Raw genomic sequence first — 17,769 nt, 5'->3', positions numbered from 1 at the left:
GCTGAAATAACCCGGTTTGCTTCTTCTTAATCTTTAGTAAATGTGTTCTTTTAGCCCAGGGAAGAATTTCTTCTAAATAAATCCTGTCACATGTTCAAACCTACTAATGACAAATATTACCTCTTCGGAATACCCTTATAGAGACTGAGCTTTTACATTTTGGATTTTTGAAAGTAGTTTGAGTGAATAATTCTAGGATCACTGGTCACATTCTGTTAGTGATGCTACTCATTTCACTTCTTATATGGAAAGGTTTATGATGAAGGTAATGGAGTAAAAAGAAAAAGTTAAGTCTTTGTGTCCTTCGCAAGGCATGCCATGTTGCCTTACATGGACATGTGCACAAGGCGGGAGTAATAAACGGAATAGGGAGGAGGTGAAGAATGCGAAGGTTGGAGTAAAAATACTTGCCCCACCTTGGCTCACGCCACCTCTTCACTAGACTTGATGACTTTGTGACGCCTTCTGCTCCCATGCCGGGTGTCCACCAGTAATGAAAATCAGTTAGATTACCTCTATAAAACCTGTATTCTGAGACCCTATGATAGACCAAGTAATGGCTCTCCCAATATGTCTACGTCCTAATCCCAGCAATCTGTGAATGTTACCTTACAGGACAGATGGGACATCACAGTTACAATTAAATTAAGGATATTGAGATGGGAAGATTATCATGGATTATCTGGGTAGGTCAAATATAATCATAGGATCTTTAAAAGAGAGACACCAGGGGATATGATGGTGGAAGCAGAGATTGAAGTGATGTGTTTGAAGATGGACGAAGGGACCAAGATCCAAAAAATGTAGGTGGCTTCCAGAATCCAGAAAAGGCTTGGAAATGGATTTTCCCTTGGGGGGTCTCCAGAAGGAATACAACTCTACTGGCATTTTTTTTAGCCCATATGATCCATTTCACACTTGTGACCGCCAGAACTGTATGATCATAAATTTGTCATTTTAAGGCACTAAGTTTGTAGTAATTTTTTACAGTAGCAACAAGAAACTAACCCAGACTCAATAAATCAGATTTTCTGGATGGTACCCAAGACTCTGCCATTTAAATAAGCTACCCAGTTGACCCTTGTACTCAATATTTGAGACCCTCTTCCTTAGGATTATATTTCCTTTCCATCCAATGCAATTGAACCTTCCAATGTTCTAACCCCAAATCTATTTCAAGGTAATTCTATTTCAAGGTAAAGTTGAGACAAATTTTTTTGTACAAAATGCCTGAAGTATGAATGCAAGAGTATTATAGGAAAGCAGAGTATACTTATTTCAAAGCCCTCTATTCCACTTTTACAAAATTATTATTTTAACCATGAAATCCTGTTATGGACTGAATTATGACACCCTCCCTCCACGTCAATATCATATATCAACACCCTAACTCCAATGTGACTGCATTTAGAGGTAATCAATGTTAAATGAGGTCAAAAGAGTAGAGCCATAACCCATTATGATTGGTGTTCATATAAGAGAAAGAGACACCAGGGATATGTGTACACCAAAAAAAGCCATGTGAGGACACACTGAGAAGACTGTCATCTGCAAGCCAAGGAGAGGCATCCAGAGAAACTATGGCTACCAATGTCTTAATAATCTTGGATGTCCAACCTCAGAACTGTGAGAAAATAAGTTTCCACTTGCCGGGAGCCGGTCCATGCTTGCTGTTTCAAGGGACCTGGCATATATGGCATACTGTTCTTAATATGTTTGCTCACCTTCTTGGCGCTGTGTTTTAACCAAAGTCACCTCTCCGAGAAAGGTTGAATCCCCAGGTAGGGATTTTCCCCTGAAGTTAGGGAGGGAATAAAACCCCTCAACTAAGTGCCAGGTGGGTAATTAATCCCTTTGACTACGAACAATCATGCTTAAACTACATAATCTTTTCTCCCTGGAATGGAGATAAGAAACGCCCTAACCTTTGTAATAGAGATTGATAGGATTGAATCAACTGGTATAAATACAGTTGTAACAAGACAGAAACACACAGAATTCAGAACACAGAATCGAGAACACAGGGCTTGGAAGACAGGACCAAGAGAGACAGAGCCTAGGCACAGAACCTACACAGAACGTTCTCTAGAGACAGAAGAACTTCGCTGGAGAGAGCATGCCAGAGGATCCTGGAGAGGGACTGGCCTCGGAGCCTAGAGACAGAGCCTAGCGGGAGAACATGGCAAGGGATCCTGGACTGAACCTGACTACAGAGATTGGCAGGAGAACCTGACTGGAACCTGGACACTGAACCTGACTGGAGTACCTGTACAGAACCTGGCTGGAGACCCTGACAAGGGAACCCGGCTATGATGATCAACTGAACGCTATCTCTGTATCGTTCCTTCTTCGCCGACTCCGTCCACACCTTTGGGGACCCCTGGACCTGCTGGGGTTGGACCCCGGCATCCACTGTTTCAGCCACTCATTATTTGGGAATTGTCATGGCATCCCTAGAAAACTGATACACATTCCTTACCTGAGTTCCCCCTGTTTCTCGTTCCTTGAAAGAGTTATTCTTATAGTTGGGATTTCAATCTCCACCATTTACCACTTGTTAAGCACTATGTACTAGGCAAAGAGTTTGCATACATTTTTTCCTATAGTTCTCCTAAAAAACTCCACACAGGTGATATCTTTCTCTCTGTTTTACAGATTAGAAAACAGACTCAGAGAGGTTAAATCTGCATACAGAATATATCCTGTCACACAAGGGCCTGGGACGCAATCCTCATGAGGATGGAATCTCCAAAAGATGACTTCCTTAGCAATTGCCCTACTGAACCTCTGCGATGCTGTAGGGGCTATGAAACAAGTGGGAGGACTGTTTGGTCTCAGGAGTGTTATCTGTGCCGAAGGAAGGCTATCAGAATACAAGGAGGAAATCTGGTGAGTAGATGAAGATACATGTTTAGTTCTTTATTATAATTCTAGATCCATAGGCAACAGTCACATTATTACCAGGATGTAATGGCTATTTCCATAGTAATAACAGTTTAAGCAAATGGACCAAACAGCCTACGTGTAACCTAATGTTTAATTTCAATTATTACAAGAGCCTGCAGTGCTGGTGAGCATGATTCTTATTTACAGCACTATCAGAAAGTTCATGAAGAGGAGGGGAAGATGAGAATGATTCTTGAGTTTTAGGAATGGGTATGAACTCTAAGCAGGGCTTAGTTGGTTTAAAGGCCCCGCTGATACTCTGCTGCATGGAAGCAAGCAGATTTACAAAGGCAAACAGAGAGATTAGCTTTAATTCTCCTGGAATACACTTAGCATCATCTATAGCCTTCGAGGCTATTTTTAGAAGATTTTAGAAGGTCTTTTATGGTCATTTGGCTTGTCCCAGGTTTTTTATTTCTGACAATGAAAGCCAATCACATGTGCTGGCTTACAACAATTCAAAAAAAAATTGTAATGCCATTGTGGAGAAATGGTGTGATCCAGGAGATTTTGTGTTGCATGTAGGATTCTAAACATTGGAGGCTGATTTCTTGTTTTGTCACTGACTTGCTAGATAATTTTTGCAAGTCATTTAACTTCTGCATATCTATTTTTTTTATTTCTACAAAAAGGGAACTATAATCTTTAAAATCCATAAGCTCCTCAGAAGAATATGTTTATCTCTGTTCTATTAATAGAACTTGAAATATTTTTTCCTCTGAGACCATGCTAATTATAATTGTATACTGTTTATGTATTCTTAGTGTGTATAGTGCTTAAAAATAGAACTAGAATTGCCCTAATCGGTTTTGCTCAGTGGATAGAGCATTGGCCTGCGGACTCAAGGGTCCCAGGTTCGATTCTGGTCAAGGGCATGTACCTTGGTTGCAGGCACATACCCAGTAGGAAGTGTGCAGGAGGCAGCTGATCGATGTTTCTCTCTCATCAATGTTTCTAACTCTCTATCCCTCTCCCTTCCTTTCTGTAAAAAATCAATAAAATATATTTTAAAAAATAGAACTAGAATATAAAAACTCACCCAAAGTCTTACAATATGAGAACAGTAGTGAAAAACAGGGTGATTCTGACCTCACGATTAATGATTTGAGCATTAAAAAGTCAAAACAGCACAACTTTTCATGACTTCACTCAGTGTCTCCAATTTGAACTTCAGATTATGAGCCATAATCAATATTATAGAATATTATTTTAAAATTCTAGGATGTATTTTCCAGTTACTCTTTTTTTATATAATATACATTTTTATTGATTTCATGCAGGAAGGGAGAGGGAGGGAGAGAGATAGAAACATCAATGATGAGAGAGAATCATTGAATGGCTGCATCCTGCATGCCCCCTACTGGGGATAGAGCCTGCAACCTGGGCATGTGTCCTTGACCAGAATCAAACCTGGGACCCTTCATTCCACAGGCTGATGCTCTATCCACTGAGCCAAACCAGCCAGGGCTCAAGCTATTCTTAATATTTGATCTATTTTGTATATTGTTCTCCTACCATGCTGGTCCCTAAAGATCAAAGAAATGGCATGGTTTGTTTAATCACATAAAAATTATGAGATTATTCTAAGATATTTTATTCAATGTAAATAACCTCTATTTTAATTGTTGGCGATGACATTATTAAGTATATGAAGTTCTTAGATTTAGTTATAGAATCAATATTAACTTAATTTCCCAGTGCTTTAATCAGTTTCTGAATGTTTCTAGGTTTTCCAATAAAAAGCATCTAGTAGAAATGAACAGCCAAGATTCATTCATCAACAACACAAACCCTAAGTCCCTATAATTATAATTTTCCTTCCTTCTCATATTCCCAGTTTCTATGACAGTCTCTCAAAAACTTGGATCCTTATTTCAACTCTTTCATTTTCCTGTCTTGTATTGTCTTCATCAGGTATAATATTAATCAAATAATTCCCATGTTCCAGATAATGTGTTGGATACTGGTAATATAGAAAACAAGAAGTATGACTCTTGTCTTAATGGATTTTCATGTATTTGACTCTGCAAAAAGTTACCAAGTCCCTCCAGTTTTTCCTTTCAAATGTCTATACCCTGTTTGCCATTTCAACTGGTCGAAATCTCCACCACCTTGGTCATGAATTAATAATCTCCTTCATGGCCAAATTAATTTCTTACCCTGTTATATTTGTAATTTCTCTCATTACTTCCCCAAATAATGATGCACACCATTTTTATTTTAATGTTCCTTTAGGCCTATGTTTATCATTTATTTGTTTGCTCAAGAGCCAATCATTTTAATGTACCGTATTTAACTCAATAATTGAGGCAGATGTCCAAATAATATTGCTTTCACTAATATCCAAAATGAAATTTCAACTCCAGGATTGCCAGCTTTTTGCTACCCCAATACTGACCATCCCAAGATTGACTTTTCTGTGGCTTTGTTCATGTTTTTGTTTCTCAGATATGAAAGGGATGCCAATATTCACATAAATTCTTAACATCTCCTTTGAAGCTGAAGTTCCATTATCTAAAAAATTCCAGCTTTGGCCCTAGACAGCTTGGCCCAGTGGATAGAGTGTCAGACTGGGGACTAACGGGTCCCAGGTTCGATTCCAGACAAGGGCACGTACCTCGGTTGCAGGTTTCTCCTCTGCCCAGACCCTAGTATGGGGGTTGGGGGCGTGCAGGAGGCAACCAATCAATGTGTTTTTCTCACATCAATATTTCTCTCTGTCTTTCCTTCTCTTCCACTCTCTCTAAAAATCAATGGAAAAAATATCCTCAGCTGAGGATTATAAATAAATAAATAAATAAATAAAATAAAAATAAAGAATTCCAGCTTTGCAGGATAACTATATTCTCAATACTAATACAAAGCCTCATATGTAATGCATAACATAGTACTTCTATGCAGTTGGATATTATTAGTCTTTCTTATTTCACCTATGTTATCTTGACGGCAGGGTCAATACTCTCCTGGCTCTTTACCACACACATGTTGGTTGGGCACAAAAGCTACAAAATGAAATAAAAATTTTCTCAGAGTCATGATTCCTAAAGTGAGCATATACATCTTGACTTTAATTACAGTCAGTACTGACACTATTGAAGATTAACTAGAAATAAGCTTTCATGTGGCAACTTTTGCAACATTTTCTTCTTTTATTCCCTACTTCTTTATCTGTTCTGTTAAGTGAATTTTGTGATTGCTGATGTTTATATTTATACACTGGTATCTTGCAATCTCTCATAATTAAAGTGTGTATTATCGAAACTTACTTTTCTTTTCTAATATATGAGTTTGGCTCATATTAAAAATAAATTTCTATTATTAAAGCTGATTGAGAGACAAATTCTATCTTTGGAGTTTTTTAATAGGAAGAATGCTTCTGAACTGAAGCTACATCCTTGAGGCTGCATGCCTGGGTCATGCAAAGACAGGTGTGCTGAAGGCCTGAAAAAGGAGAATATTTCTTGTGAATGTGTGAGTGTATGTTTGTATGTGTGTAATAATAACAATCTTATCTAATAAAGAGGGAATATGCTAATTGACCCTCACACCATCGCAAAGATGGCAGCACCCACAGCCAATAAAGAGGGAATATGCTAATTGACTGCCCCCCTCAAAGATGGCCGTGCCCACAGCCAATAAGGAGGGAATATGCTAATGACTTCCCCACCCTCAAAGTTGGTGGCACCCACAGCCAATAAGGAGGGAATATGCTAATTACCTGCCCCACCCTCAAAGATGGCCGTGCCCACAGCAACGAGATGGTGGTGCCCAGTCCCCGTAGCCCCGCCAGGGTGGCATGCATGTGGCAAGGCCTCAGGAGTTCCCCAGCCCCTTCAGCCCTCCAGCAGCCCAGGGCCGGCCTGAGGCACAGGCAAGCCTCAGATGGTGGCTGCCTAGCCACCCAGGGCTGGCCCAAGGTTCAAGTAAGCCTTGGATGTTGGCTGCCCAGCCGCTCAGGGCTGCCCAAGGCTCAGGTAACCAGGGCCAGCCGAGGCCTGTGCTGCCGGCAGTGGCAGCAGCAGAGGTGTGTTGGGGCGTCACGTTCCCCTGATCGCCGGGTCGCCTCCCACCCGAGGGCTTCTGGACTGTGAGAGGGGGCAGGCCAGGCTGAGGGACACCCCTCCAGTGCATGAATTTTCATGCACCAGGCTAATAATGATGTCAACATGTGAGTTTAGTCTTAAAAGTATAGACACTTACCAGAACATAAATTTAAAGCAAGTCTAAAGATCTGGAGTTCCTCTTATTTTACTTACCCTGACACTCTACCATTAATCATGGCAGTTCTAGCTCTTCAGTTTTACCTCCTATCCAGCATCCTTTAAGTTGTTCCCAACTTGAAAACGTCTTGATCATCTCAGTCATGGTCTCTGAACCGCCAGCACAAAGGTTGGAAAGTTTTCCATACAATAAACAGGTAGCATGTCAGCCACAGTGCCTGCCCTTCTTGCATTTGACAAGTGACACTTTTGCTGACACTACTATGAGCTTCATTTCCACATGCCATGCTTCACACATCTCAGGTGACACCATGCCTTACTCCCTTTATAAAAGGCTTTTGAAGTTTTGTTCTGATAAGTGAACAAGTAGTGAAAATAAATGATTGCTAAAATAATTTTTTTCAAATTTCCTTCCTCTATGATAATCTAGACAAATGATCATGGTAAATTGGGTATAATCAATACATAAAGTTCTCACTCTCAACATAAAAGCAGCCAACGAAAGTTTACACAATGCTTCTAGTAATTTTGGCTTTAACTTGTGCAAAATAGTAAGTTAGATGCATAAAGCAGACAGATAATATCATACCTCTTAAATCTGGCTCTAAGAATATAGTTAGGGATAATCTGCTAATTTCCTTTTCCAATATTCAGTGATGTGAAGTTATCAAAGTATACAAATACTTGTTTGCAACATTTACTAAGATAAAGACATGTCCTAAAAATTGTCTTGATTAAATTACATTTCCATAGTTCTGAATGTGCACCTATTTGCCCAACTTTAGATGATCATGCTCCATTTGCTTTGGAAATATTACTCAACAATAATGAGTACAATGTAAGAACTCTGACTACACTATCACAATGGCAGTATAGATGGTTAACATTGAACTTCCAATCCTACAACACTGAAGGACTATTGGCTAAAAACAGAAACCAGTGAACCACTCCTAGTTAAGTATTCAGTTAGATATAGAACCAAGATGAGCTTCTGCTTTTCAGCACAGACTAGAATTAATTCTGATAATTTGTGAGAAGTTTTAAACAATAGTTAAGACATAATTATATGATCATTATCTGATAACTTAAAGATGCCCTCAAATTTCAATATTACTGTCATGTGTAGAGTGTAACATTAAAAGACAGAATAAACTATTTCTTTTATAAAAACTGTTAAGTCATATAATAAATACCATTTTAGTTAAAAATCTACCTTCCAAATTGCTATAGGAAGAAAGGAGTAATATGATTACCCATACAGAAAGTAGCTAATTAATCTGTAGGGATGATAAAATTGTATACTACTTATATATAATATTTTTCAGTTTAGCAAACATGCATTATCCATTTGCTTTTTGCTTCAGTTTCCTCATTTGCAGTAGGACAATGGCTGTCTCTATCTCATGGCTGTTTCAAGAAAAGACATTTTTATAAACGTAGACCAAGTACTCAGAACAGCGTCAAGCACCGTATAACTATTGCATATTACCTACAAAATAAGTACCTAGAGTGAGAATTGAGTAAATTCATATAAGGCACATTATGCCTGTCACGTAGTAAGCACTCAATGTGAACATTAATTACCTAAGAAGCAGGTAGCAAGTATTATTACTCCCATTTTATAGGTGAAGAAACTGATGATTAGAAATTCAAACAAATCCCCTCAAAGTTCAAACAGTTTTAATTATAAATATGAAAGTCAACACATTCAAATTTTGCCTTTTAAAATTCCTGTAGAATATTTCTTTGTTGGTACGCCTGACCCTTGCCCCCTCCACTTATCCATTCTATTTGTTTCTGTGAATACTCACTGTGACCATTTCTCTCAGACAGGGAAAGTGCTGCTGCTATAATTGTGGCTCGGCACTCATATTAAAGTTATTGTTTCATTGTTGGTTTCTGTGGAAATGAAATTTCTGACTTTCCTGCTAGGTTTGGGAATGTTATTCTAAGAGTGCATGTGGTTCTTCACAGAAATAGAGGAGCTGGCCTGGACTTCAGCATTAGAAGTTATTATTTAACATGCTTTAGGTACAAGAATGGATCTACTACTTCCTAGAAAATAGATATGCTCATTCTTAACACAGCTTGTTCCAAAAAGCATATTTGTCTTCATACTTTATTTTTCTGTTGGAAATATACCTAGAAATATATATGCTCTTGTCTTCTGTTTCATATTTCTTTCAAACAGATAGATTTTTTAAAAAATCCCCCACATACTTCACAGCCCATTCATTACCCTGGTTCCCAGGGAATACTAGGAAATGCATGATGTTCTATAGACTAGGTGAATTCCTAAAATAATAGTTTGTTGATTTGATCTCAACAGGGAAATATTATAATATCATCGTTGAGCTGTTAAAAAGGAAACCACCTACAACCAAACAAAATGTATTCTAGGCAAACATCTGCAGAAAGAGCAATGAATTAGGGAGAGCACACAGGAAGACCTAATCTAGTCCTGCTGTGAAAATCCAGGTTGGAGAAAAAAAAGCCAATAAAACATGTACTGGATGCACTATCAGTCCTCAGAAAAACTAAGCCTGATGCTCATTTGTCTATTTCAAAGAGCCCATACAGTATCTAGCTTCTGAATCTGTACCACTCCAGAACTAAAGTCTCCAGGGATTTTAATTTCTGCATTTATTTTTAGGAAATCAGAAATACATTATGTGTGACATATTTGTTTTCACTAGTGAAGGCTGATGCTAGTGAAGTAGGAGAATTCATTTCTCCATTAAAGAATTTGGTCACAGCGCACTAATAGAATGGCATGCATTCCAAACCATGCTCATACACAGCCTTGCTGTCCATAGGGCGTTTCTCTCCAATTTGTGGGAAGAGCTCAGGAGATTTATCTCAGTGCAGTGGCAGATGCAATGGCGTGAGCACACTCCGCCTATACAAGCTTCCTTGGCACACCAGGAAGTGGCAGCGCCCGCCTGAGCAAACCTCCTAGAGCCCCTACATAGTACCTTGATCTTCCCTACTATTGGCTGCCCTAAGGATTGTGTAAACTTCTGATTGGTCCAAAAAGTTATATATACTGCTGCACTTACACAATAAACTTAGATCTGCGTCACTGAACCTGGTCTCCGGAGTCGGGCATGCTTCGTTAGGACTCCGTCGGCCTCACCCCCTGCTTCACCAATTCAGCAATTTTGGTTTGGGACATGGGAGAAAGATGGACTTTCAAGGACTAGTAAACTCAGTTACTATCCCCTTATTTTTATGTCACTAATTTTGTTAGGAGTTGACACTGAAGAGAGTGACTGATGCACCTTTTTATTTTGGAAGAAATCAAAAGTTACACTAAAACTCTATTTACACCCTACAATCCAAAGACTTTTCTTTTTTAATGTATTTTTTTATTGATTTCAGAGAGGAAGAGAGAAGGAGAGAGAGAGATGGAAACATCAATGATGATGAAAGTCATTGATTGGCTGCCTCCTGCATGCTACACCCTGGGGATCAAGCCTGCATGTGCCCTGACTGGGAATTGAACTGTGACCTCCTGGTTCATAGGTCAATGCTAAACCACTGAGACACCATGGCCAGAAAAGTTCTTTTGAGCTTGCTTTAAAAGGCTCATTTTGTGAGCTTTAAATTAAGATACACAAAACTAGACTCAGTTGTTATTTGAAAGAACAAGAATATAATCAGCCTTAGGCAAATGTGGAAGATAAAGCTTGAATTACTAGAACAATCAACACTTTCCCTTTCCAGGCTTCTTACCATTTATATTCTTGTTAGTCTCTTGCTATTCCCAGGGGATCATGTCTTGCACTAAAACTTTCATATTTTGAAAGATACATATTATGATTTGAACATTTTTGGTTTCCTACCTCTTATTCTGTGCCTTTGTATTCGTTAGGGTCAGACTTTTGACTGATATACCCCACCTCCCATAAATGTATTGTCTGTTGCTCTTCTGATAATGATGAATTAAAAAACATTTTATGAGACATTTATCTCTAAAGTAAAGCTAAAATTTAGAAACACTTGGCAGAGATTTATATTTACTGAATGACTCACATGTCTCTATATAAAAGAGAACTTTATCAATATAATTAGTTACATAAATAACATGTTCTAAAACTAGTAATTCTCTGCATGTTAATATTCTCATACTGTTGAATGTGGAATAAATGTTTAATAATATCACTTTCAAAAATTTTTAAATAATATTTCATGTCAGAAAACCATAATTCACTTTTCCATTCTTTTTAACAAATTTAAGTACTCAAGATGTCAAGATTGAAAGAAATTTGCGGGACTAAGCAGTCTTCTGTTTTTATAAGAAGACTACAGAATCAACAACAACTAATATCTACTAGACAGTTGCACGTGAAAGTTCAGATTTTGTATTAAATTGTGAATTCTTCTTTAGGAAACCATCAACAAAATGAAAGACAACCCACGGAATGGAAAACATATTCACCGATGATACATCAGAGAAGGGGTTAATTTCCAACATTTTTAAAGAACTCATACAACTCAACACCAAGAAAACAAACAACCCAATTAAAAAAAAATGGGTAAAGGACCTGAACAGACACTTCTCTAAAGAGGACATACAGATGGCCAACAGTCATATGAAAATATGCTCAACATCACTAATGATCAGAGAAATGCAAATTAAAACCACAATGAGATATCATCTCACACCTGTCAGATGGCTATCATTAATAAATTAACAAACAACAGTATTGGCGAGGATGTGGAGAAAAAGGAACCCTTGGGCACAGTTGGTAGGAATGCAGATTGGTACAGCCGCTGTGGAAAGCAGTACGGGGTTACCTAAAAAAATTAGAAACGAAACTGCCTTATGACCAAGCTATTCCACTTCTGGGAAGAAACTCAAAACACTAATTTGAAAGAATATATGCACCCACATGTTCATTGCAGCATCATTTACAGTAGGCAAGGTTCCAAAGCAGTGCAAGTTCTATCAATAGATAAGTAAATACAAAAGCTGTGGCATATTTACACAATGGAATACTACTCAAGTGTAAAAAAAGAAGGAAATCTTATCTTTTGTGATAGCATGGATGGACCTGGAAAGTATTATGCTAAGTGAAAATAGCCAGTCAGAGAAAGAAAAATACCATATGATTCCACTTATATGTGAAATCAAATGAAGAAAATAAACAAATAAGCAAAATAGAAACAGACTCAGAGATACAGAAAACAGACTAACAGCTGTCAGAGAGGAGGAGGGTTGGGAGGAGGAGTGAAAAAGGTAAAAGGATTAAGCCAAAACAAACAAACAAACAAACAAACATAAAAACAAAAACAAAAATACAAACTCAGACACAGATTACAGTATGGAAATTACCAGAGGGAAAGTGGAGGGGGGCGGGGTTAGAAGAGCATAAAGAGGAGATAAATGATGATGGAGAGAGAATTGACTTTGGATAGTGAATACACAATACAGATGATGTGTTTATAGAATGTACATTTGAAACCTATAGAATTTTATTAACCAATGTTGCCCCAATAAATGCAATAAAATGTTTTAAAAAGGCAAAAAATGGTGATTTTTTTCTTTTAAAATATGACTAATAGAGCATTTTAAAGTAAGTGCACTAGTTAAGTGCATTGAGATTACTCCAATTAAACTCCAGGTTTTGTTCTTATTGAATTGTATTTATTTAAACTGGGTTCATAGCCTTTTTTACCCCTCTGAAATTAACAGGCAGATTAAACACACACACACACACACACACACACAAACACAGCAGTTTTGCATGTTGAAATAATCTTACCTAATAATAGACAAACATGCAAATTGACCATACCTTCGCTATGCCTTAAGCCATGCCCACCAGCCAATCAGAGTGACTATATGCAAATTAATCCAACCAAGATGGCGGCTGGCAGCCACAGAGCAGAAGCAAGCAGAATGCTTGGTTGCCCCAATGATGGAAGAAGCCAAGCTTCCCGGCCAGCCACTGCCTCCTCTCAAGGCAACAAAGTTTCAATTATAGAAGGTAAATAAACCCCAGATACCTGCTTCCAGTCGCCATGGCCACGGTGCTAGAGTGAATAAAAACAAAAACAGGAAAGGCTGGGAGCTTCGGTCGCCGGGGTGTTTGGTCAGTCTGAAAACAGCCATCAGTCACTCACCCAGGCTGGCCAGGCACCCAGTGGGGACCCCCACCCTGAAGGGGGTTTGGGCAGCCTGAAAACAGCCATCATCCCCTCACCCAGGCTGGCCACACCCCCATGGGGTGAGGGTCCCAACTGGGGGGCTTGACCAACCTGCAAACAGCCATCAGCCCCTCACCCAGGCTGGCCAGGCACCCCAGCGGGACCCCCACCCTGATCCAAGACACCCTTCAGGGCAAACCAGTCAGCCCCCACCCGTGCACCAGGCCTCTATTCTTCTATGTAATAAAAGGGTAATATGCAAATTGACCCTAACAGCAGAAAGACTGGGAATGACTGGTCACTATGACACACACTGACCACCAGGGGGAAGATGCTCAATGCAGGAGCTGTCCCTGGTGGTCAGTGCGCTCCCACAGGGGGAGCTCTGCTCCGTCACAAGCCAAGCTGAAGGCTGCCAGCACAGCGGTGGTGGCGGGAGTCTCTCCCGCCTCCTCAGCAGCACTAAGGATGTCCGACTGCAGCTTAGGCCTGCTCCCCGCTGGCAAGTGGACATCCCCTGAGGGCTGCCGGGCTGCCAGAGGGATGTCTGACTGCAAGGTTGGGCCCAATCCCCCAGGGAGAGGGCCTAAGCCAGCAGGTGGACATCCTCCGAGGAGTCCCAGACTGCAAGAGGGAATAGGTCGGGCTGAGGGACCTCCCCGAGTGCACAAATTTTGTGCACCGGGCCTCTAGTAAATTATAATTATGTTGCAGCGGACAAAGATGGCTATATACCACCTTACATATTTGCAGGAATTGGTCATCCCTGTTATTTTTCGACACTATGCATGTTTAGAATTCTATGTAACTTTTTTCTTGTTCCCTTGCAGCTGATCAATTCTTTGTTGTGGGATTTTTAAAAAAGTGCTTTACAAAAATTTAATGCCTAATTATATCAAAAAGAAAAGGGAATAATCCAACATATGGCACGTTTAATCACAGAGCTTTATGTGGCTAAATTAGGCACTTGCAATAAAAATATATTAGTGAGTTATTTTCTGCTAAATTTTATTATGAACTATGCATATTCTTTATTTTATTCAATTTATAGTAAATATTCTGAGACCCTCAGAGCACAGAGGGAGATGTAAATTAATTTCTATCATTAAAATTGAGTCTTTGATAATAAGTATATGTGGCTTGGCTGTGGGTGTACAATAGAAATATCCCCCAGAAGTCAACTACTAATCTTCAGATAAAGCTATTTTCTGAAATTATTCTAAAAGGCAGCCTACACTGCATTTTGGACTTCAGGAGAGTGTAACATAGGGTAGCTAAATTTTATAGGGATAACATTTTAAAAAATGAGAACAAAGGGAGGCAAGTCTAGGTGCTGCTTCTCATGGATTTCTACATAAAAATTGATAGAAGTGGAGGGGACCTTAGATGTATAAAACAGACTCCTTTTAAAAAAATATTATTTATTTATTGCATTAAGAACACTGTGGGGGGGAGGTCAATGGGGAAAAAAGGGAACATATGTACTACTATTTGTAATACTTTAAACAATAAAATAAAATTAAAAAAACTATACTGAAAAAAAGAACATTATGTTAAACTATGAACAGCATTTACAATAAAACATGAAAAGATTTATGTTGTATCTACAAAATTTAAGTTTCTCCTATAATAAATATTGTATTTCTTTTAAACTAGAAAGATAAGGAATGTTATGCTCAATCTGTACATTCCCTCAGCAGCATTAGCCTGGAAGACCTCAACATTTAAATTGGACAATCATAGATGTGAATTTCCTGATCATCTCCAACAGACACAATTTTTCATCCATTCCCATTGTATTTTACTCCCCGGACCTGATCCTGGTGGTTGATAGTATGACTGCAGGTCCTCCTTCCAGCATCCCAGACGTTTACACTTTTGTAGATGAACTGGAAACAAAGTGAGGATAGAACGCCACATTCAGCCCCCAGGATGTGTGGTCACTCTGAGTGCCAGCTAAGTTGGCAGGCTGTACATCATAGATCTTGATGTAGCCATCATCTGAAGCAGTGATGAAGAGGGAGAACTCAGGGTAAATTCCCAGTTGCAATATCAAAAATATTGATGCTTCTGTCTATAGCCCCCACTGGGCAGATACTTCCCATCAGGACTATATGCAATACTTAGAATGAATTTTCCACTCATGTCCAAAGAATATTCCTTTTTCCCACTTTCCACACCAAAAATGTTTCCTTTCCCCCACAGGCGTTCCTGTAGCCAGATACTGGGAATCAGGTGAAAAGGCCAAAGTCCAGGCAACCACCCATCCTGCATCTATAGACTTTATCTGTTTGCCCTTCTCCAAGTCCCAGAAAGGAATGTGAGCATCGAGAGAACGGGATGCAGCCATTGGTCAGGGGGTGGCTCATGCCCACAGACACCATGGGCCCAAGGATGTCCCTCCAGACTCCACAGCATGCTCAGCCTCTCATCACGCCATTTCTAGCCCATTACCAGGTCATTCAGGGACCCTGTGACTACTGTCTCAGAGTTTTCTTTCTTGTTTGTCCCCCAGGCCATTAACCAAATGGCATCATCGTGGGCCTGCTCTTGTTTGGAGAGAATATTGACTGGTTGGTCATTTCCTCAGACAAGGATGAAGCACTAAAGGCCGGGCAGCTCTGTCCTGTGATGGGAGGCTCCTTACCTAAGAAGACAACATGGTCCTTTTCTGGAAAAGTTCAGTTAGGATGGTCCATCCATCTACCAGGACAGGGACCTCTCCCACAGACACAAGCCCTCATCTCAAGGAGGCACAGAATATTCCCAGGATGCACCCTGAGAGGCAGCAGGATACAGGGAGTCACAGAATCCACCTCAGGCCTGCTCGGGTGCACCATGCCTCACCTGCCCCTCCCACCTTGCAGGCCATCAGCAGCCCCTGTGACAGCACCTCCCACCAGCCATGAAAAGACCGGCTCACAAACTCCTTTGTTAGATCCTTGTCCAAAACTTCAGGTATCTGAAGTCCAGAACACTTACAGTGTTATAGCAGATTGTGAGGGAAAACAGGAAAAAGAAAAAACAGTCTAACTGAAATTCAGGGAAGCCACCTCAGAAAAGTTGGAGACAATCAAGAGTGAACAAATTAAGAACCCCTGGGGGTACAAGGTAAAGTGATGGAAATAAAGTGTGGTTTCTCATTTAAAGGTAAAGAAGAAAGGACAGATACGGAAAAGAAACTGTTTAACTGTTGGAGTGTAAAAGAATATCAAAGTGCATATAAAATACACATAACCAACAAAGCATCAAACAGATTCATATGTCACTAGGGCAAGAAATATTATTTGAAATACAATCTGAAAGGCAGAATTACACTTTTTTCATCTACGAAAAACATTTTATCTCGCTGACAGTGTTTTTGTCAAGGTTCATATTTCTCCTGTGGCTAATGTTTGTAAAGCACTGTGTGCTCTTTGGTAAGGAAGGATTTATAAATGAACACTAAGTCAGTGTCTGAATAAATGATTTTTAAAAGAACCAAACTTCAATTTTAAGATTTAGTCTGGTTTAAAAAAGTACTCCTGCTTTTGAGATTCAAGGTAGGCAAATCTATGTTATCTTCCTGAAATTAATTGCCAGCACAAAACACAGAAGTTTTTTTCTGAGCCCAGCAGCAGAGTTTGGTGGATCCCAAGCCTGCATGGTAAGCCCAGTGGACTGGGGAAGTGCTCTCAAAATACTAAATGTCCAGGCCCCACCCTGACATACTGAATCTGGATCTCAGGAGATCCCAGAACCTGTTACATGTATAAAGTCCTCCAGCTGTTTATGCAGAGCAAACAGGTTCGGGAATTACAGGTATTGTCCAGACCTGACTTTGACCACCCAAATCATCCATGCTCTACAAACAAAAGGAGACATTAGTGCTTACTGAAGAGAGACATTCACCTCTCTCTTATTGCAAGATAAATCAGAGTTGAAGTATCAACTTCAACCTTTTATTATCCTGAGACAGAACATTGATTTGAGATTTTAAAAGGCTTTCTCTACAACTATTATTATAATAAATGTCTTGATAAAATCATTTCTATTTTATTCATCTTCATATCTTGAGCACTTGGCACACACTTTGGCTAAATCCAGACAAATAAGCTATCATCTAGTCATTTACAGAAAAAAATATGTAATAGTAAATAAAAAATATAAGATTTCGGGATGCTAGTGGGAAAGATAAACAATAAACTCAGAAACAAATAAATACCTATTTATTTTTAAAGGATAATTTAAAGAAATGATAAGTCCTGGGAATAAAACAGGATCACGTGATAGAAGGTGAGGAGAGCTGGGACAGCAGGTATTTACTTAAATGGATAGTCAGGGAAGGTATTTCTGAGGAGATGAGCTTTGAGCAGACAGCCAACAAGTGAACATCAGGGGATGGGATGATCCAGGCAGGGGAACAGTGAAAGCAAAGGCAAAGTACAGAATGAGCTCAACGCGTTTGAGA

The 17,769-nt window shown here is 39.4% G+C and overlaps 1 protein-coding gene and 1 pseudogene across 8 annotated transcripts in view; both read right to left on the bottom strand.

Moving 5' to 3' along the window:
• Window positions 1-17,769, bottom strand: part of MAGI2 (membrane associated guanylate kinase, WW and PDZ domain containing 2) — a 1,174,807-nt gene that overhangs the window by 915,544 nt on the left and 241,494 nt on the right. The window lies entirely within an intron of this gene.
• Window positions 15,044-17,769, bottom strand: part of LOC132211289 (superkiller complex protein 8-like) — a 100,729-nt pseudogene continuing 98,003 nt past the window's right edge.

This window comes from Myotis daubentonii, chromosome 10, assembly GCF_963259705.1.
Source record: "Myotis daubentonii chromosome 10, mMyoDau2.1, whole genome shotgun sequence".
NCBI classification, from domain to species: domain Eukaryota; kingdom Metazoa; phylum Chordata; class Mammalia; order Chiroptera; family Vespertilionidae; genus Myotis; species Myotis daubentonii.
The sequence above is the reverse complement of the archived record's forward strand: the minus strand, read 5'-3'. Positions and strand labels throughout refer to the sequence as shown.